This window comes from Pan paniscus, chromosome 2 (assembly GCF_029289425.2).
Source record: "Pan paniscus chromosome 2, NHGRI_mPanPan1-v2.0_pri, whole genome shotgun sequence".
Taxonomy (NCBI): Eukaryota; Metazoa; Chordata; class Mammalia; order Primates; family Hominidae; genus Pan; species Pan paniscus.
The window spans coordinates 163533310-163548886 of NC_085926.1; the positions used below are offsets into that span (position 1 = coordinate 163533310).

A 15577-nucleotide genomic window follows, 5' to 3' on the forward strand; every position below is an offset into this window, starting at 1 on the left:
ATGATCTGAGGCCAGCTACCTCTTTTTTCCCTAATCACACTGCATTTAAGGAAGGGTAAAGATATCTGGCATTTTCAAATATTGGTTCAATTCAATTTACCACACATTAGGCAGCTCTGATGTGCTGCATTATGCTTGCCATTATGTAAGATTTTAAGTACACAATGTAGTTGGGCAACACACTATTTGCCCAGCACTTTGCACATTACATAAGAGTTCACATTCATTATGATGTTTAATTATCAAGATAATGAATATGATTAGTCATAATAACTAGCTAAGTAGGGAAGAGAGATAGTATTAATCACAATTTATAATTTTAGACATTGTTTTAGAGATCAGCATTCTAACTGCGGTGTTTCAACGACAAACTGCATTTTGTGCTATAGAATATTGTGCTCCAAAATTACAACTACATTATATTTTATCTCTTGGTCACCTTATCATCTAAACCAAATTGTACACGTGAATGAAGTGCCCAACACCACACCTTAACCTCAAAATTTCTCTAAGATAATTTCATACCATACACTAAATCTTCTTATCATTCTAAATGGCAGAATCCCTGAAATTCAGGAGCTCAACCGTGTACATGTATACAGTTTCTTTCCTTGCAGGCCTTTTACTCCATTAGTTCTATTCTGGCTGATCTTTGTTCATATCAAGCCCCCAACTCTCTATACTTTATTTATCTTTCAGATCTCTCCTGGCTTCCTTCATTTTCTTATCTTTCAGATCTCTCCAGCTTCCTTCATTTTCTTACAAGATGATGCCATAAAATAACTCAATTTAATCACTCTCTGGCCAAAATATGAATTTCGTTTCTGTCTTGCTATGTTTTACCACCACCCTGCAACACGCTTCTCCACAACAGAACCAGATCTGTTCAATGTATAGAGGAGACCTGTGTGTCGATTTCACCCTAAACTTATGATCTGGGTCCTCATTTGGCTTTCATTGTTATTATACACTTTATACATTCCCCTCGGCATTCACCCCAAACTCACCTTTACTCCCAGGTTTCCTCTTTCCACCCATTTAGGAAATCGGTTGGTGATTTTATTTCAGAAACATAAAGGGATGACAGCACTTGAGCTAATCCTTACTTCCCTGGCCTGATGCCTGTAGTTTTATTTTCATGCCCAATTAGTCTTACTACTCTTTCTTACTTAAGTAAATGGTTTCTGTCCATCTTGTGAAAATAAAATTTTCATCAACACAATTGATTTCATTTTCTTGTGTTTCCTGAAATACTTTTTCTCACATATTACCTCTTCTTACCTACATCTTCAAACTCATCTTCCATATTGACATTTTAAAACTTTATAACAGCATTTACATATTCCGGAGGACTTTTAGTGTTTTGTTTTTTTTAAAAAAAAAAAAACCCTCCTTCAACCTCTGCTTTCTCATATTTTGTCTTTCTTCTGCTTTTATCCCCCCTCTTCTTCCCTTCTTGCCTCTGCTCCTTCTTGGAAGCAGCTAGTTGTCAAATAATTTTTTCTAAGAACGCTTCTATTATTTCTATTCAACCGTCCATTTGGTTGTAGTTGTCATTACTGCCATTCACTAATTATTGTGACTTCTCCCTCCTTCTGCTAATATGGTACTAGCTTGCCTCATTAAACCTAAGTATATGTGCCCAGCCATAGAAACACATATCAGAGCTGTCAGTGTACCCACCGCCTTACCCCGGGATCCATTTGCTATTTTAGCGTACAAAGGCTCACATGTTTTTCTCTGCCAAAATATAGACTGTGTCTCTTACTGGGCCACCAAAATTTTAAAAGCTGAGCATTTTACATCACCACATTAAAAATCTTAAAAATTAACTGACAAATGATGGGGTAGAATAATGCAGGTTCTGTGCCTTCTGTGCCCTGTGGTCAGGACAACTTTCAGGTTTGACTTCCCCAGTCTCCCGAGTGGCCCTGATGACCTGATGATGGAGCCGGAAGTACTCTTTAGGGAACTCTGCTTGATAGTGCAACTTGGCTTTCTTTCTTTTTAGTTCCATTTCTCCAATTTCCTACATGTTTTAGCTGCATATCACTTACTACTGATATCACTTTCACATAAACTGTCAGCTGGGGAACCCAAACTAAAACAAAACAAAACAAAAAAATGTGTGGAATTAATATGTGTCATACCAGGCTTAAGGAGCTCAGCTTATGTATGATTCATCACTTACTATTTTCCTCTACCTTGGCAACTGGCAATATTCCAAACAGTGACTGCTCCTTTGGCCAGAGGCCTAGAGTGAGAAAAGTATGAAGCAAAGCCCACAGTTAAGTTATAATGGACACGTTGCATGAGGATAAAAATGACGCTTTCCTTTTAAAAGACGCTAAATTATCAGATGGTTTGTTACTACAGCATAATCTAGCCCATCCTTCTACTAATGGACATGAATTTACACTTCATTTGTATCAATTTATATGTTATCAGACCAGGCTAGGTTATGCTGTGGTGATAAATTCCAAAATCTCAATGGCTTGCAATGAGAAAGGTTCATTTTTTGCTTCTGCCAGTCTCCTCACTCCTGGACTCATTCTGGCGAAGGAGCACACCATAAAATGTGCTTGTGGCTCTGGCAGAGAGAGAAAGCGCTAGATGTTACAAGAAAATATTCAGCACATGTAATTTACTCTCATAACTCATTAGCTAAAAGCAGTCATATGACCTCATCTGACCACAGTGGAACCAGGAAGTATAATTCTACATTATATCCTACATTATATTTCCTGGCCCCACTGTGGTCAGATGAGTAGTACAGAATAATCTCAGTCTCTCAAGATTGAGAGGTGAAAATATTCAGAGAATTGTCCTAGTGAGATTGGTATAGTTTTCAACTCATGGATGTCCGGTTTCCATACAAACTACTCCCTAAACCTGTTATCACCAAGGTCACAAAATACAGTGTTTCTTGAGCTTTCCTTTACACTTTAAATTGTTGAATACCATATTCTTTATTAAATTATTTGCTTTTTTTCTATTATTTAATTAAGTATGCTTTAGATTTTATGTAATTGAAAAATCACAGGCTGGTTTAAAAGTTAACATGGGTTGTCTCTGGTTCAGGCAAAAAGATAATGGTAAATCTGAAAATTCTCCTGCCAACACATTCCTAGAAATGCTAATGCAAACAGAAGTGGATATTATCCAAGTGGATAATTTATTAAGAAGAGGAAAGTAAAAGACAGAATATTTTAGTACATTTTGGGTAGGAATATTTCCTTAAACAAGATATAATAAATGTAAACCATAAAGGAGATACTACCATAAGTTTAGCACATTAATATTTAAGACTTTGTATTAATTAAGACACAAAACATAAAAAATAAAAAAATTATATACTGGAAAGAAATATTTTTCACCCATATGTTGGATAAAAGCGTTTGTAACAAGAATAATAGAAAGCTCCAATGATTAAGAAAAAAAACAACAAAGAAATCATAAGGAGCTGATGAGAAAATAGATGAAGCATTTAAACAAGCCTCAGAGAAAAAACTCTGCCAAAATTTGCATGTAAAAGTGAGTTTAATATCCACAACCTCTTGAGTAATCAGGGAAACACAAATTAAAACCGTATGATTTTATAGCCAACAGAATGAAAAATGTAGTTAAATATAATAAATTGTTTTTAAAAATCATGTGCTAGAGAAACAAAAACTTGTAACTTTGCAGGTGAGTTGATAAATTAGTTTAACATTTTGAAAAGCAACTGTGCAATATTTAATAAATTTGAAGTTGTGTAGACTTTATATCCCAGTAATCTTGGGTCAAGGGAGACTCTCATACATGCACAGAGACGATTTAGAACACTGTCTATTGTAGCACTTTGTGTAATAGAATAAATATGGGGGTAACTATTTCTTAATATTTACTGCATTAACTGGCATATTCATTGAATAAAATATTATATAGCAGGTACATTATATAAACTTATATAAACTACAGTATCCAGTATCAACATCAAATACAACATAGATATAACTTATGCACATAATTTTGAGGGAGGAAAATAAGAAATAAGTTGTAAATACATATGTATAAAGTTATATATATATATATACAACTTTTAAAAATCAAAACAATGAATGTTATTTATGAATTCACTAATCTGAGGTAAAAGCATGAAAACTTGCCTATAAATATTATTTTCCACTTTCAGGATAGTAATCACCTCTAAGGCTGGAGATGAAGTGCATGAAAAACTGATAGGCAGCCTCCAAAATGGTTCTGAGAATTCTTGCCTTCTAATATTCATTCCCCTATGTAATAACTCCTCTCAAGTTTGGACTGGACCTAATGACTCACTTTTAATGGATTTAATATGACAAACCTTATGGGATATCATTTCAGGGATTAGGTTATAAAGAGATGGTGGCTTCCATCTTGAGTTTCCTCCCCTGCTCTCTCGCTTGCTCTGAGGAAACCAGCTGGCATGTTGTGAGCTGATCTATGCAGTGGCCTGTATGGCAAAGAACTGAAGAGGCCAGAGGCTAATTCCTCAACTAGTAAGGAACTAAAGCTCTTATCCAATAGCCTACAAGGAAATGAATCCTAGTAGCAACCACATGAGTAAGCCTGGAAGCAGATCCTCCCCTAGCCCAGCCATTAGATGAGACCACAGGCCTGGCTGACACCTTGGTTGCAGCATTGTAAGAGACCTTGAGGTAGCAGTGCCTAGCCAAGGAATGTTTAGATTCCCACTCCACAGAAACAATAAAATAATGAGTGTCTATTGTTTTAGACCACGAAGTTTGGGGGTAAATTTTGAAGCAGCAACAGCTAACTAATACAGGAAGGCTGGAGAAATAACTGAAAATGTCTGGCAGCCTGGTAAAATCAGTGAATTTCCACCAGGGCTCTTGTTCAATTTCTCTGCACTTAGCTTGACTTTACCATACTCTGTGATTGTAACCTCATACACAAGTGACTGCAAGGCATGTGGCTGGTGGTAAGATAACTATGACAGCCACATGCCTTGCAGTCACTCATATCTAGCCAGTGCTGTCCAGCAGAAGTATAATGGGAGTCACAAATATAATTTAAAATTTTTTAGAAAAAATGCATAAAAAAGTAAATAGAACCTGATAAAATTAATTTCAATAATATATTTTATTTAACCCAACATAATCAAAACACTTATTCCCACCCATAATCTACATAATCAAATTATTGAGATATTGTGCATTCCCTTTGTCATGCTAAATATACATATTAAAGTGCATATTTTGAAATACGTGTAGATGAAAAAGTGGATTCTATTTCAAAGTTTTTTTCAAATACATTTAAAAGTTTTCCAATAATGAAATTGAGTATCAGTTTTTAAATTTAATTATGGTTAATACAATTAAATAAAATTTAAGAAAATTGTATTCTATCAAATTAAATTAATTTATTAAATTAAATACAATTTTATTTATTAGCTTTGCTAGCTACATTTCAAATACCCAATAGCCACATGTGACCAGTAGCTACCATATTGGACAGTCTGATTCCAGAAAATATTTCTCCTGAAACATCACTTTTTTTTTTCCAGCTATCAGCAATTTCTCTTTGTTGTTTTTTGGCTAATTTGGGCCATATATATATATATATTTTAATTGATCCTTTTAAAGGGGTATAGAATTCTACTTTAGAAAAGTTGCTCTAACCCTTTCTGTATTTTAGATTCACCTAGAGAAATTTTTTAAAATCCTGTGTTTCGCTTTCAAATTCAGGCATTCTAATGAACTTAGTTGTTTCTATGTATCAAATTGTTTTTTTAAGAGCTTCTTGCAGGAGAGGGATTAAAAATAGAGTATGTTCTGTGTTTCTACTTACTAATTAAAACATAACCTTTGGAATGGGCCCTGAGAATTGCTTTTTTTCTTTTTTTTCTTTTTTTTTCCTAAGTTCCGAGTGATCCTGATGCTAGTCAAGGAAGGGAATGACTGGTTAGAATCAATGCCCACACCTGAGAATTGTGCTTGAGCTAGATTCTCCTGAAGACACAGGGCTTCACAGGGAGGAGAGATAATTATTGGATGGAAAACAGAACTGAGAAGAGAAATCACTTGTATGTATATAATTGTACATCAACTGTCTCTGCTATACTGTCTGGGTATTCCTTCTAACTTTTAGGTGTATTTTCAGTCTCTGTCACTGCTATTACATTGCTGGCCCCTCCTTAAATGGGTTCCCTAGGTTCCTGTTGCCAGCTTCTCACTGTGCATTTTGCTTTATTCCACTCTTTCCTATCTTGAGTTTTCACTACCATCTATAACAGAATAATCCATAATGCTTTGCCTTGTACATTTCAGATCATCAGTTGAAAATAATTCTGATTCATTGCAACTTGACTGCCAGACTTACTTGTTTTTTCACATTAACTTTTTATACTCAACATTAATACAGCAATTTTTATTGCTTCTATAGCAGTTACTGTATGTTGTAGCAGTAAAATGTATGTCCAACAGTATTGCTGTAATTTTTAGCTACTGAAAGAATTATTTTTTAAATTCAAACCTATACAATTTACTCCTGACGACACTATTGCTATTTTAGTGCTATTTTAGTGTGCTTCAATGATAAATATAATATGACCATGCCTGAAACCTATACGAGCTTCAAAAAAAAGTGGGTTTTTGTTTATAATGTGCTAGAATTTAGGTTTTATTTATTTTTATTTTTTGAGTCATTGGTGAAATTGCTAATATCCAAGAACCACAGCTTTGTCTCATCCATTACATTACAGCCTCTCTGTAATAGTCTCTGGTAGGGTGGAAAGACTTTCAAGGATTTTCTTAAAGAAATATATTTGTCTGTTATCTCAGAGACACAGAGAGAAAATGTAAACATATTTATGTTAGAATAATTCAACAGCATAACTGATGTAGATTTTCCAGAATGGGAGAAGTTATTTTTTTAAAGTCAGCAGATTATTTACAAGAATATTCTGTAAGATTTCTCTGTCTTAAAATTATTTATATTTCTTTACTCATTAATTTCACTTCTAGAATCTTAAGGAAATAAACAAAAATACAATAAAAACATTATGCCCATAGATATTATTTAAAATAGTCATCATATTTAGACTTTGGAAATATTCCACATTTTCATCAATAAACACAATTTAAGTGAAATGGATTCTTATACAAATTTTAAACTAATGTTTATGAAAAATTTCAAACATAAGTGAAAATGATTTTAAAATATTTAGTAAGGAAGTTTATTTTTCTTGGTTGGGTCTAAGACCTGTGCTAGATCTTTCTTTTGAGGAATGAGACCAGGAAGGAATAAAGGTGAGCCTAGGAAAAGGTAGACTTGTTTCTCCTTGCTGTCTCTGCTAAAGAGTCCTAATTCTTGGCAGGGCATATTTTTAGAACATTCTTGGCCCACATCTCTCTGTTAATAATAAGAATAATATCACACCTGTAATCCCAACACTTTGGTTGGCCAAGGCGGCTGGAACATGAGATCAGGAGTTCAAGACCAGCCTGACCAATATGGTGAAACCACGTCTCTAATAAAAATACAAAAACTAACCAGGTGTGGTAGTGTGTCCGGAATTGGTGGGTTCTTGGTCTCACTGACTTCAAAAATGAAGCCACGGACCCTCGCGATGAGTGTTACAGCTCTTAAGGTGGCGCGTCTGGAGTTTGTTCCTTCTGATGTTCAGATGCTTTCGGAGTTTCTTCCTTCTGGTGGGTTCGTGGTCTGGCTGGCTCAGGAGTGAAGCTGCAGACCTTCCTCGTGAGTGTTACAGCTCATAAAGGCAGTGTGGACCCAAAGAGTGAGCAGTAGCAAGATTTATTGCAAAGAGTGAAAGAACAAAGCTTCCACAGCGTGAAAGGGGAACCCAGCAGGTTGCCACTGCTGGCTCCCGCAGCCTGCTTTTATTCTCTTATGTGGCCCCACCCACATCCTGCTGATTGGTAGAGCCCAGTGGCCTGTTTTGACAGGGCTCTGATTGGTGCGTTTACAATCCCTGAGCTAGATACAAAGGTTCTCCACGTCCCCATCAGATTAGTTAGATACAGAGTATGGACACAAAGGTTCTCCAAGGCCCTACCAGAGCAGCTAGATACAGAGTGTTGATTGGTGCACTCACAAACCCTGAGCTAAACACAGGGTGCTGATTGGTGTGTTTACAAACCTTGAGCTAGATACAGAGTGCCAATTGGTGTATTTACGATCCCTGAGCTAGACATAAAGGTTCTCCACGTCCCCACCAGACTCAGGAGCCCAGCTGGCTTCACCCAGTGTATCCCGCACTGCGGCTGCAGGTGGAGCTGCCTGCCAGTCCCGCGCCGTGCGCTTGCACTCCTCAGCCCTTGGGTGGTCGATGGGACTGGGCGCCATGGACCGGGGGGTGGCGCTCGTGGAGGAGGCTCTGGCCGCACAGGAGCCCACGGAGGGCGTGGGAGGCTCAGGCATGGAGGGCTGCAGGTCCCCAGCCCTGCCCCGCGGGAAGGCAGCTAAGGCCTGGCGAGAAATCGAGCGCAGCGCCAGTGGGCTGGCACTGCTGGGGGACCCAGTACAGCCTCCGCAGCCGCTGGCCCGGGTGCTAAGCCCCTCATTGCCCGGGGCCGGCAGGGCCGGCCGGCTGCTCCGAGTGCAGGGCCCGCCAAGCCCACGCCCACCCGGAACTCCAGCTGGCCCGCAAGCGCCGCGCGCAGCCCCGGTTCCCGCTCGCGCCTCTCGCTCCACACCTCCCTGCAAGCTGAGGGGGTGGGCTCCGGCCGTGGCCAGCCCAGAAAAGGGCTCCCACAGTGCAGCGGTGGGCTGAAGGGCTCCTCAAGTGCCGCCAAAGTGGGAGCCCAGGCAGAGGAGGGGCCGAGAGCGAGGGAGGGCTGTGAGGACTGCCAGCACGCTGTCACCTCTCAGTATCGCATGCCTGCAGCCCCAGCTACTTGAGAAGGTGAGGCAGGAGAATCACTGGAACTCGGGAGGCGGAGGTTGCAGTGAGCTGAGATTGTGCCATTGCACTCCAGCCTGGGCGACAGAGCGAGACTCCATCTCAAAAAAAAAAAAAAAAAAGTCCTAATTCTTTTGAATTATATTAATTATATTTCACCTGTGCCATGCTTGGCTTGGAGCAACCAGTTATACTGTAAATATACACAGCCATAACAAATGTGAGGCAGAAATGGTTAATTGATAACGACCAATATTTTAGACTATAATTACGTAGATTTTCTCTGAGAAATATTGGCAACAGAAGAGAGAAAGAAGTTTGTAGAGCAGGTTTTATGGATGTATGTATATATAAATCTACATCGCTAGCTAAATTTGGTTGGACATATGGACATATGGTTCCTCTGGGGGAACTTTAGGATTAAAATTGCAAAGATAGGTGAACATCACACTGTGGAAAGTTCTTAATGAAAGACTCACATTAATTTAGAAGCATAATAGAAAGATCTGCACTATTAAAACAGGGATTCATGACTATGTACCTGGTTATATTTCATAGTGTAAATTGTTAGAGTAAAATCTTATGATAGTATTGACTATGAAACAGAAGAAATACAATCAGCAGGACTTTTCAAGTAATTGTTAGAGAATGTTAGGTTAAAAGTAAAGAGAAGAATAAAGTCGACACAATTTTCTGCTTCTGTGATTGCTATTTTCAGGAAGAGTCAACTCAGAAATAAGCAGTTCTGTAGCAAGAGGCTGATGTACAATTGTTGAGTAAATTAAGAATCTTTCATTAAACATTTGGGGGCCTGCTATATTAGTAAGTTATTGAACAATGTAACAAAGGAAAAAGTCATTCATCTTAATCATGGTAATTTTTAAAAGGTCAAATAACCAGGGTAGAATCACTCCAAGTTTAGCATTTTTTTAGAACCATAATATGTAGTGTAATTTAAATACTTCTTTATTTATTTTGCAATGTGTGATGAGTGTTAATGTTTTATTTTTGTTACTCTAAAAATTATACACAAGTATTCTAATTCTTTAAAAAATGAAAATGCTACAAAAGCAATAGAGAAAAAATAACAAATTTGTACTTAAGACCTATATACATGCATAAATAGTATTGAATATATATTCATAATTCATAATTCATAATTAATATAATTCTGATACAAATATCTAATAATGTATTGAAAATTTTAATACACTGGTATTTTAAAATTAAAATATTTTACACAAAACTAGGTTTATTTGTAAAAATATATAAATTATACAGCATTTTAAATACACAGAGCTCAACTGCAGTTTCAAAGACTTCACTTCTCTAATGTTTGAGGTATTGGTAGATTTAATGTCACTAATTGTAATAGATATAAATATTTATCTAGTTTTGTCAGTCTTTCCAAATATATTGCCAAAAATCAAGCCCTACTGAGAACCATCTAAGAGAGTAGAATAATTAAGAAAAGAAATTACTATATGAAGCAGTAAAAGAGAAAATCTGTATTGTCTAAAATGAGGAGTGTTATTTATATATGCTTCTCCATGAAGGACAATTCAGAATATTTTTAGTGGCTTTAATGTATTAGATTTTGAAAAATATTTTTATAATTTCCAAATAATTAAAAAGTAAGAAATAATTTTATATTAAAATAAATGAGCTGGATTTATTCTATTTATTTTTCATTTTTATTTATTAAATTTCAACTTAAATTTAATATCTGTTTTAACTCTCATATACTAATTTTCATAAGTAGTTCATAAGTATATTTATACTTTTTTATATACCTTTATCACTAAAGATTTTGTAATTGAGTTAATCAAAATCTAGTTGTAAGAATGAGCAAAAATTTTAAAAGTATGTTTGTAGTTTTATGAGAAAAATAAATGACACAAAACAAACTCTAAAAAAAAGAATACTAGTCTTCAAATTTCTTCTTTGTAAAAAATAGCTTTTATTGAGATATAATTCATATAGTATACAATTAACTCATTCAAAGTATACAGTTCAATGGCTTTTAGTATAATCAGAGTTATGCACCCTTTACCACCATCTAGGTTTACCATATTCCCATCAGCTCCAAAAGAAACACCATAGCCAGTACTAGTCACTTCCTATTTTCTCCCAACCACCTGTCTCCTCAGCCCCTAGCAACCACTAACCTACTTTCTGGGTCTATAGATGTACCTATTCTGAACATTTCATATAAATAGAATTATAAAATTATATGTCGACACAAAAACTTGGATAAGAATGTTCATAGCAACATTATTCATAATATGCAAAAGGTGGAAACCACCCAAATATCTTTGATATGCTCACACTTATAAACAGATTTTGAGTAACCCAATTAGAAAGCCTTTAGTGATAAAGGTTTATAAAATAATATATAAATACAGTTATAAACACTTAGTATATAATTTAAGATCTAAATTTGAGGTCATACATGTGATCGCTTGTATCTGGCCTCTTTAACTTAGTATTAGGGTTTCAAGGTTCATTCATGTTGTAGCATGAATCAGTACATCATTCTTTAAATAGCTGAATATTATTACATTGTATAGAACTACCAAATTTTAATTATTAAATTAAAATGAAAGATATTTGGGCAGTTTCCAACTTTTAGATATTATGAATAATGTTGCTGTAAACATTCTTATCCAAATTTTTGTGTGGGCATATGCTTTCATTTTTTTTTTTTTTGGTATCTATCTAGGGGTGGAAATGGATAGGTCATAGAGTAACTGTATGTTTCGTCTTTGAGGAACTTCTACACTGTTTTACAAAGCAGCTGAACCACTTTACATTTCCATCATCAATGTGTGAGGGTTCCAAATTTCTGACTCTTTTTTTTTCAGCCACACTAGTGCGTATGGCGTGGTTTCTCATTATAGCTTCAATTTGCATTTGAAGCATGTGACTAGTGATATTGAACACCTTTTCATGTGCTTATTGGTCATTTGTGTATCTTCCTTGAACAAATGTCTACACAAATTCTTTGCCTGATTTAAAATTGAGTTTTTCTTTTTACTATTGAATTGTAAGTGTTCTTTATATATTCTGAATTTGAGATCCTTACCATATATTTGATATACAAATATTTTCTGGTATTCTGATGGTTGTCTTTTTATTACTTGATGGCTTCCTTGAAGCACAAATGTTAACTTTGATAAAGTCAATTATTATTTTTTTCTTTTATTATTTGTGCTTTTGATGTCAAATATAATTTTGTTACCTGTGCTTTAGATGTCAAATATAAGAAAACATTCCCTAATTTAAGGCCACAAAGAATTATAACTATGTGTTTATCTAAAAGTTTTATAGTTTTAGCTCCTACACTTAGATCTTCAATCCATTTGAAACTGCCTTTGCAAAAATTATTACTGTAAGAGAAGTCTAGCATGGCTGACTCCATCTTGCTCCTACCCTCACAGACTGGCTGTCTTCTCATTCCTGGGTATAGGCCAAGCTGAACATAAGAGAAATTAAGTTTATAGTTTAACTTTGATGCAAAGAAGATGATTACAGTCTCTCCCTAAAACTAACTCTTTCCTTGTTCAGGGACCAAAAACCGCCTTTGTAAAGTTAATGAGATTAGGATTATAGGAGGGGCATGAATTCTGCTAAAATGTAAACATAGTTTCTATAATTCCTCACTACTCAGGAGTCATGTGGCCAGAGGTCACAAGATTTATGACTTCCTCAATTGCTCTTACAGATAACATTACTACTGGAAAATCTAAGACTGGTGTTTTGAGGTGTTTTTCAGACTTTTGCATTCTGCTAACCAACTGACCTCACCTGGTTCCATGACTCCTGACTCAAATGGTTCTGTGTCCCTCACTCAGAGGCCAACTCAGTGTATAAGGACAATTTTCCATGTCTCTATGATTGCATTCCCAACCGATCAGGAACAGCCATTTCCTAGTTCTCTGCCAACCAAACTATCCTTGAAAAACTCTAACCTCTTAGTCTTTGGGAGACTGATTTGAGTAATAAACTCTGTCTTCCATGTGGCTAGCTTAGTATTAATTAAACTCTTTTTTACTGCAATACCGTGGTTTTGGTGAATTGTTTTTACTGTGTGGGCAGGAAAAACTTGTCAGGTGACAACACATTTTGAGTTTATTTTTGTGTATGGTATAAGGTAGGGATCTAACTTTTATCTTTTGCATTTACATATCCAGGTGTCCCAGCACCATTTGTTGAAAAGGATATTCTTTCCCTGTTGAAATAATGTCTTGGCACCCAAACTGAAAATGAATTCACCTCAGGTAAAGATTTATTTCTGAACTTTCAATTATGTTCCACTGATCTATCTATAAGTCAATCATTATACCTATTTTGATTACTGTAGCTTTGTCCTAAATTTTAAAATCAGGAAACGTGAAAATTTCAAATTTTTTTTATTGCTTTGACTATTCTGGCTCCCTTGCATATCTATATGAATTTGAAGACTAACTTGTCATTTTTTTTTATGTAAAAACTCAGGTGGGATTGTGCTGGGAATCACATTGAATTCATAGATCAATTTAGGGAGTATCTGAACCTAATTTTTATAGTTGCACAAATTGAGGTTTCCCCAACTGTGGCGTAATCACATTTAAGGTATCTGGGAATTATTTACTATAATGGATATTTATATTCTGCCCATTAATGCTCATTGGATGGTTATTCATAGTTTGTCTTGAATTTAGAAAGTTTACAATATATTAATTCCTTCCTAATATGAAAACTATTCTAAAGACCTTGCTGAAGGCATATGAGGCAAGAAATTGAGTATCACATGTCTTCATATTTCCATCTTTGTTCTACACAATCCAGTTTCCTTATTACTTCTCACTTGTAAAGTATTTTGAGCATTTGCTCTAAGGGTCTGTCTACTGTCTAGAGATAAATATTTTGTAGGTAACTAATTTTTTTTTATTACTTTTCAGTTCATCATTTATCTCATTGATTGTCCTAAAATAACAATACTCATTTGATGTGCATTTTTAGAAGTCAAATAATTATAATCTGTTTTCCTTTTACAGTATTTCAAGAAATATATTCATTAGGTATGTTTTAACAAAGCAACAATAATAAAATTAGTTATACAACATGTGGAAATAATATTTTAATAAAAATCCTGAGAATAAAATGTGGCAATTTCTGATACAAGTATTTAACAAACCAATAGTGCTTCTGTGTTGTAGACGTGTTCTTAATGCTTTATGGATGTTAAATTTTTATAATGATCGATTCTATTCCAAGATGGCCGAATAGGAACAGCTCTGGTTTGCAGCTCCCAGAGTGACTGATGCACAAGATGGGTGATTTCTGCATTTCCAACTGAGGTACCTGGGACTGGTTGGACAGTGGGTGCAGCCCACGGAGGGCGATCCAAAACAGGGTGGGGCATTGCCTCACCCAGGGAGTGCGAGGGGTCGGTGGATTTTTCTTTCCTAACCAAGGGAAGCCGTGACAGACTGTACCTGGAAAATTGGGACACTCTTGCCCAAATACTGCGCTTTTCTAATGGTCTTAGCAAATGGCACACCAGGAGATTATATCTCGTGCCTAGCTTGGCAGGTCCCATGCCCACGGAGCCTTGCTCACTGGTAGTACAGCAGTCTGAGATCAAACTGCGAGGTGGCAGCCTGGCTGGGGGAAGGGCATCCATCATTGCTGAGGCTTGAGTAGGTAAACAAAGCAGCCAGGGAAGCTCTAACTAGACAGAGCCCACTGCAGCTCAGCAAGGCCTATTGCCGATGTAGATTCCACCTCTGGCGGCAGGGCATAGCTGAACAAAAGGCAGCAGAAACTTCTGCAGACTTAAATTGTCCCTGTCTGACAGCTCTGAAGAGAGCAGTGGTTCTCCCAGCATGGTGTTTGAGCTCTGAGAATGGACAGACTGCCTCCTCAAGTGGGTCCCTGACCCCCGTTTAGCCTAACTAGGAGACACCTCTCAGTAGGGGCCCACTGACACCTCATATGGGTGGGTGCCCCTCTGGGACGAAGCTTCCAGAGGAAGGATCAGGCAGCAATGTTTGTTGTTCTGCAATATTTGCTGTTCTGCACCCTCCGCTGGTGATACCCAGGCAAACAGGGTCTGGAGTGGACCTCAAGCAAACTCCAACAGACCTGCAGCTGAGGGACCTGACTGTTAGAAGGAAAACTAACAAACAGAAGGGAATAGCATCAACATCAACACAAAGGATATCCACACCAAAACCCCATCTCTAGGTCACCAACATCAAAGAGGAAAGGCAGATAAAACCACAAAGATGGGGAGAAACTGGAGGAGAAAAGCTGAAAATTCTAAAAACCAGAGTGACTCTTCTCCTACAAAGGATCGCAGCTCCTCACCAGCAACGGAACAAAGCTGGACGGAGAATGATTTTGACGAGCTGACAGAAGTAGGCTTCAGAAGTTCAGTAATAACAAACTTCTCTGAGCTAAAGGAGGATGTTCGAACCCATCACAAGGAAGCTAAAAACCTTAAAAAAAATTAGACAAATAGCTAACTAGAATAAACAGTGTAGAGAAGCCTTAAATTACCTGATGGAACTGAAAACCATGGCACAAGAACTCCGTGACGCATGCACAAGCTTCAATAGCCAATTCGATGAAGTGGAAGAAAGGGTATCAGTGATTGAAGATCAAATTAATGAAATAAAGTGA

General features: G+C 36.6%; 1 long non-coding RNA gene across 1 annotated transcript in view; it reads left to right on the forward strand.

Moving 5' to 3' along the window:
* LOC117979812 (uncharacterized) overlaps nt 1-13164 on the forward strand; it is a 442597-nt gene extending 429433 nt beyond the window's left edge. Inside the window, exon 13 of the long non-coding RNA XR_010111693.1 lies at nt 13102-13164. This is a non-coding gene — a long non-coding RNA (uncharacterized LOC117979812). The remainder of the gene's footprint in view (nt 1-13101) is intronic.
* The last annotated feature ends 2413 nt before the right edge of the window (nt 13165-15577 follow it).